This window comes from Gossypium hirsutum, chromosome A01 (genome assembly GCF_007990345.1).
Source record: "Gossypium hirsutum isolate 1008001.06 chromosome A01, Gossypium_hirsutum_v2.1, whole genome shotgun sequence".
NCBI lineage: Eukaryota > Viridiplantae > Streptophyta > Magnoliopsida > Malvales > Malvaceae > Gossypium > Gossypium hirsutum.
The window spans coordinates 105,179,683-105,186,974 of NC_053424.1; the positions used below are offsets into that span (position 1 = coordinate 105,179,683).

The following is a 7,292-nucleotide window of genomic DNA, read 5'->3' on the forward strand; positions in this document are numbered from 1 at the left end:
GACACTGCCTCGTCGTGCGCTGGTTGGATCCCAAGAAGCCAATGCTAGTATTTGTTTAAAACTTGATCTTCATATAGTAGGTCGCCATCACCATCTTTTCCATTCGAATGATTGGTCTACCAAAGATGGCGTTATATGCCATCGGGTGATCGACCATATAGAACTAGACACACGCCATAGTTGTATGTTTATCGTTTATTAGAGTGACTGATAATGTGACAGTGCCACTTGCTTCGACAGGATGGTTCGTAAAACTGTACAAAGGGTTGGTTGCGAATAGGGATTGCTCTTTCAAGCCTATTTTCTTGTATGCTCCCTAAGATAACACTTCTATTGTACTGCCACTGTTGACAAGTATCCTTCTAACTTTGAACTCTGTGATCTCAACCGAAACCACCATTGGGTCGTTGCCATCCTTATCACAGATTAAATTATTGTCACCACTTTCAAACTTTACATTCCATAGTTCCTGGTGTCACGGTTTCTTCGAGGTATTAAGCGACATCACATCGCCTATGTGAGCTCACCTCTTAGTACTTGACTGCATCCACTCGTCACCTATGCCTACTATTACATGGATGGTTCCTCGCACTCTTTGCTTTCCTTTAGGGTCCAGTCCCTGCAAACTCTGGCCCTGCTACGGACCTCCTTGGTTTATGAACTTAACAAGTTCGCCGTTCTGGACAACTTCTATGGCATCTTTTAATGTGAAGCAGTCTTCTTTCTTATGCCCTATGTCATCATGGAAGGTGCACCGGTCACTGGAATACATTCTTCTACCGGTACTTTTTATTGAGGGCAGTTTAGGGAGGATGCCCAGACTCTTCACCTGGTTAAGGATGTAAGCTTGCGTGGCATTCAATGGGGTGTAAGCTTCGAACCTACCTTGGGGTGTAACGCCTTGTGTACTCTTATTGGTGCCTTTGTGGGTTTCTAACTACATCACCTTAGGCTGAGGCACTGTGTGGCCTACCGATCCTGACTCGCAGAGACTTGTTGCTAAGGGATTGCCTAGCGCAGTGTCCTTCGTTGTTCCTGAATTGTCTATCCCCCCTTTGAAAATTGATTCGTGAAGCCCTTTTGATCTTTTCTGCCTCTGCGAACTTATGAGCCCATTTGTATAGGTCTGTTAGGTAGTGCAGCCTTTTGTCTGTGAATGACTACTACACATGGTTGTTTTGCACCCCCATGATGAAGGCATCTATTGCCAATTGGTCTTTTAAGTTCTTTATGTTGAGTGTAGTTGCATAGAACCTTTTTTATGCAATATTGAAGGGACTCACCCTGTTGCTACTTCATCGAGATTAGCCCCATGGGTGTATCCATGATTATTCAGAAGACCCAAAATCTTCTCAAGAACATTTTCCCTAGCTATGAGAAGTTGCAAACTGAGCCTTGTGGAAGAGAAAGGTACCAATCCTTGGAGCTTGCTTTTAGCATCGTAAAGAAGGCTTTACATTTGGCAGCGTCTGATGCTCCCAGCACATTCATGTAGTTGTTATATTGCATTAAATGGGCTTGTGGATTCTTTCGTCCTTCAAACATGTGCTTAAGAACCTTGAAGTCGTGAGGCAAGCCTATTGTCACGATCTCGGGGGCTAGTGGGTTGTTAGAACAGAATAGCTAGTCCATGTCTTACGATTTTGGGTACAGGGCCCGCACGTCACAACGAAGTTCATCCATCTCACTCATCCACTTCTTCACCTAAGTGCTCAGGACTTCATCTTGGGTGGTAGCATTTCCCTAGGATCCCAAATTATTCGTAAATGCCTTCAGCATAGTTACTCATTCTTCCTTAGCAACTCCTGTTCAAAGGCTTGTTGTTCTACAAACCGTGCCTCTTGGGCTACCATCTACTCCCTCATGAACTTCATCTGCTCCTAAAGGGCCTGAAGCTATAGTGGGAGTGGTTCTTGGTTGAGGGAATAAGGCATTCCCTGACTAGAGAAGAGATTAAGGTCCAGGAAAAGAGAAGGTCCCCGAAAGATCATATTGTCGAGGTTTTCAGGCCTGTCAATGAACTAGGTGGAAAATAAGTCTGTTTCGTCATGTTGAGGGTTGGGACTCGATGCTTCTACCTGACCAGAGGAGGGGAGGAAGGGAAAGGCCTCGTTGGGGTGAGTCATTTTTCGCTTTTGGTTGAAAAGAACTGAATCAAACTAGAGAAAATCTATCGATCGGAAGTAGTCCACATTTACTGCACCAATTATTGAGTAATATTTGCTTATGTTGTATTAAGGGAAACACAGTGGGTATTTATACATAATTCCTATTGTTACTATTATAGCTCACAATAAGGTCACCTGTTTTGTCTTGGCCTTTAGGCCAAGGGCACTAACATCCCTATCCCTAGTGCAGACATTTTCAGGGCCTCCTCTGGCTTATTGGACGCTTACCTATGGAGCATGCAGTCCTTTCTAACCCTGGGACTGACTCTCCTAACAAGCCTTACACCTACCAATCACGAGGGAAGGGGTCCTCTTCGCAGACATGGCTTGCGACCTCGTCCATTTGAGGTTTACACGAGCTCCCTCTTGCGACCTTGTTTGTGCGAGGCTTACGCGTGCTATCTTTGCGAACATCTTGCATCCTGTGAGGTCCTCAGCTGATTGCACCTGTAGGTGAACATTCTTTATTTGAGTTAGGTTTATCCGAGTCAAAGGTTCAGATCCTATTGGTCATTCGTTCTATCGGTTCCCAAATCCTGACAAACCTATTTGAGATATAAGTTTTATTTTTAAAGACTTTTAAAAAAATTTGAATGGTATTAAAATGATAGGTGCTTTAACGTATGGGCAAATTTAATATTAATATCTAATTCTAAATAATTATAACAATTTAATTTTTATAATTTTATTAGAGAGAGGAAAAGAGGGATTATTAAGGTTCGAGCTTAAAACTTTTTTTTAATGAGTTGACTAGGCTTTTATTAGAACACCATAAAAACTAATACCCAAAAATTTTGTGCTTAGGTCCACTTGGATAAACAAATAAATAAAAAAGGGCATACAATTTATCTTTTGTAATTAGCCCGTTACTGAAATAAATAAAAGTAGAAACAAAATAGTGAATGCAAAAAAGAAATAATTAATAAAAAGTTCCAGTCAAATCGAGCAGCCTGGCCACCATTAATCCTATCGTCTTTTCATGTCAACAGCCACGTCTGTTCAGAGATAGCTCTTCCCTAAAACTTTTTCCATGTACTTGTTATCTTTGACTGCTCCATTTCTCCACCGCAAAACGATTTCAGTCTGGATTTCTTCTCCATCTTTCTTCCAGAACCAGATCTCTATGGTTCAGCGCTTCCCCCACCAAGTATGATTCTTCCCTTTTTTCTAGTGCTTCTTTTGCTAGTTTATAGGCGTGAGCATTCTCCGATCTGTGGATAAACTGGAAAGTGATCTCTTGAAGACTAGTTCATTTACTCTGAATATCTCTAATAATCGCTCAAAGTACTGATTTGTCTACTTTTGTCGATTGACATTTCTTGATGCCTGTTTTAGAGTCTCCCATTATTGTTGCTGAATTTAAACCCATTAATAATACTAACTTGATGGCATCTAACCCTGCATGACCTTCTACTGCAAACGGGGATGAGAAATTATAATAGAGATTCGTCTTTGAGGCTTTTAACAAACCCATCTGGTCCCGAACCACTACACCTTAAGCCAATATAGAATTTCTTGTGTCGAAGGCTGCATCAAACTATACTGTTGTACATATTGTTGCCCCTATTTGGTTATGAACTCTTTCAGTATTAAAGGTAAGATTTTTTTCTTGTACCCCTTTGAGTTCTACTATGTATCTTCTAATTTTTTGTGACAAATTCCTATCTAAAATGGTTTTTCTTTCATGAACATACTGATTCCGTGAGCTCCAAATGAACCATAAGGCATAACAAAACATCCAGAACTGTTTCTTAGTACTCTTTGCAAAAACCCAGGTTAGCTACTCCCAGATATTTTAATTCATATGAGTTATGACCTAAGAGAGATTAAGGTTTTTCCATACTTCAATGATTGTAAGGCATTGTCTAAACACATGGTGGCTATCCTCTTCTTTAGAGCAACAATGAGGACATCTGGTGTTAGTGGTCACTCGCTTATGTCTAAGCTTGACTAGTGTAGGTATATAGTTTCAGGAGATCTGCCATATTGTTAATGTAATTTTTTATGGTAGGTGTAAATCCCATAGTTTTCTATAGAAGTCTTTGATTTTGATATGTATTAACTAACTATTAGGATCCAAAGCTAGCATATTGTAATAGTTTATAGGCACTCCGTATTGAGTATTCTCCAAAAGGTTTTTCTTTCCACACTTGAAAATCTTCATGGTTAGCTTCTGCAAGAGGGATCTGCAAGATCCTTTGGGCAATTTTCGTTTGGAAGGTATTGGTGACTAACTCCGTTTTCCTTGTTTTATTTGTGCTATCAATTAGATCCGAGACTAACTGGAGTTCATCATTTTCTTCTCTGTTTTGCCAACCAACTGCTTCAATCCCTAGAATCCAGTAATCATTCCATATAGAGATCTTATTTCCTCTTGCAACTCTCCAACAAAGTCCATCTCAAAGAAGACCCTTTGCTGCCCAAATACTCTTCTAGGTAAATGAAGGTAAATTTCCCAAACTGTGAATTTAGAAAATTCGAATGCGGAAAATATTTTGCTTTAAGAACTCTGGCCAATAGAGAATTTGGATAATTAAAAAGACGCCAACCTTACTTGGCTAATAACGTAATATTAAATTGACTTAAATTTCGGAAACCTAAACGTCCATTTTCTTTTAAAAGGCACATGTTTTTCCAACAGCACCAGTTCATCACATAATGGTTCTGGTAATAAAAAACAAGCCATTGAATATGTTGGTATAGCTTGTAAAACAACCTTAGTGAAAACTTCTTTTCCACCCTAAGACAAGTATCTGATACTCAAGTTATCAATGCGCTATTTTAGTCGATCTTTCAAAACTTGAAAAAAATCTTTTTTTCTTCTACCAACTATACTTGGCAACCCTAAGTATCATTCTGGGTCGTTTGAGCTTCAAACTCCCAGCTGATTAACCACCAATTGTCTATCTTTCTCCAATTTATTTTTACTAAAAAAGGCAGTTGATTTGTCAAAGTTAACACACTGACCCAAACCTTTTTTGTACTCACGTAGAATGTCCTTGATTACGAAAGCTACCCTTCTTGTTGCCTCCCCAAACAAGATGCAATCATCTGAAAATAATAAGTGAGACACCTTTGGGCTGCTCCTACTAACCTTGGTACCTTTTAAAAGCCCTTCTCTTTTTGCTAGTCTCATTAGGCACGATAAACCCTCTCCACATATTAGGAATAAAAATGGACTCAAGCGATCACCTTGTTGAAGTCCCTTGGTTGGATTAAAGTTTCTCCAATATTTCCATTAACCACAGCTGAATAAGAGACAGTTGAAAACACGAGAATATACACACTTTTTCATGCCTTTTTTAACTCAAATTTATGTAGTTTCGATAAGATTCTTATTGAAAAATATATAATTATTATAAAATAATTAAATTGTACTTAAATTATGAAAAATTTTAATTTTAATTAATTTTATAATAAATTTTGATTGATTTTGATCATTTTCGACAGATTTGCACAAAGGGCGAAAATTGGCTCGACAGACACTGCTAGAAGCACAAAATCGAGAAGCCATTTTTGAAGCATCAAGGCGAAATAAATTTTCAGCCTAAGGCAGTCCAAATTATGTATATTAATTCATGATATAATTAATTTTAATTTATATCCAATTTAATTTGGATTACATAAATTATTATTAATTAATTATGAAAAAATGGTCTAGTTGAGCCGAACCGAGTAAATCGAACTGGCCAAGAAGTGGACAGCCCAAAATCATCCATATGTTGACCCAAATCAGCTTATTAGCTGATTATTTAGCTCACAAAGAGGCCCTTGAAGACATGTTCAATTGCAAAATCACCCCTCCACAATTGGTGGCTTTATAGATTTGCCCCAAGCCTAAATTAGCAAAGTTGAAACTATCAACCTTGCCACATGTGTGGCCGACCAAGGGAGGGCACTTTGGCTGATAATTTTAGCTATTTTTAGCAGCCCTCATCAGCTATAAAAACTCCTTAGGCTGGTCATTTGAAACACATCTCAAGCATTCACATCTTTTCTCTTTTCTCTCCACTTTCTCTCTTCTTTTCCATTCCAAATTCCCTTGCTCTCTTGCCGATTTCTCCTCTTGGAAAAGGGGCATTAATCAGCCATTTGGAGCACCAATTAAGTGTTCATAGCAGCCTTGGTCGATGAGGACAACAGAGAAGGAAGAACGGAGCAAACTAGCCAAGCCACGGAAAAACATTGGATTTGATTCTTATTCTTTATCTCTTTAATTTTTGTTGTTGTTATGATGAACATATCTATAGATATTTATGTTGTTGGAATGGTTAATTTAATCAATTTAGCTTGAATTTAATTTGTGTTAAGTTGATTGCATTTCGTTTGCTAAAATTGTTAAAATTGCGTTTATGTTGTTATAGGCCTCAGTAAGAAGCTTGATTAAGTAAAATCATGACTAAGTTATTCTTGCATTACAATTGTGAGGTAGCTAATGAATTAATTATTTAAATGGATTAAAATTGTAATTAATGAACACAGTACTTAATCAGTGCATGTTTAATCATCTAAGGTAGCTGAGGGTTAAATTAGTAACGGTATTTGACGATACATTTGCCTTGCATAACTTGCAAGATTATTGTTACTAAACTGTTTCAAGGTAGGGATACCTTGTTACCTCACGTAGTCTTTTATGTGCTTATTAGATTTAATTAATTGTTTGAATTGACATAGGGATACGTACAAGAGATTATTTCGATTTAATAAGTATGTATGTGCAATAACATATTTGCCTATTAAGATTTGTTTAATCAGTTGAATTGACATAGGGATATATTCAAGAGATGAATGGATTTTGGTAGGTGAGTATGTTCATAAGTTAACAAAGTATCGAGTTGTCATGAATTTATTCGTAACAATATAAACATGAGTTTAATAATTCTAAGTTAAGAAATGTAATTAATCTAACACAATTATGTCATCTTGATTAAAATCGTATTTTGAAATCGTACATTTGAGATTTATTTATTTAGTTTACTTAGTTTAAAATCTTAGTTTTTAATTCAAATAGAATATTTTTCTTCATGAAAGTGTTTTAAATAGCATTCATAAATAATTCTCTTCATAGTTATTACGAAAGTTCCCTTATCACGACATTTCTTATTGCGTTCAAATAGAAACTTT

At 37.4% G+C, this 7,292-nt stretch overlaps 1 long non-coding RNA gene across 3 annotated transcripts; it reads left to right on the forward strand.

Annotated features, from left to right (window-relative positions):
• Positions 1-3,086: 3,086 nt before the first annotated feature.
• On the forward strand, positions 3,087-5,776 carry LOC107916879 (uncharacterized). Of its 3 annotated transcripts, XR_005926493.1 has the most exons (4): positions 3,087-3,315; positions 3,611-4,388; positions 4,505-4,614; positions 5,619-5,776. It is a non-coding gene; the product is annotated as an uncharacterized lncRNA (long non-coding RNA). The 3 variants fall into 3 exon arrangements; XR_005926494.1 differs by having other exon boundaries at positions 3,087-4,388; positions 4,505-4,604; XR_001689628.2 differs by having other exon boundaries at positions 3,092-4,388.
• Positions 5,777-7,292: the final 1,516 nt, after the last annotated feature.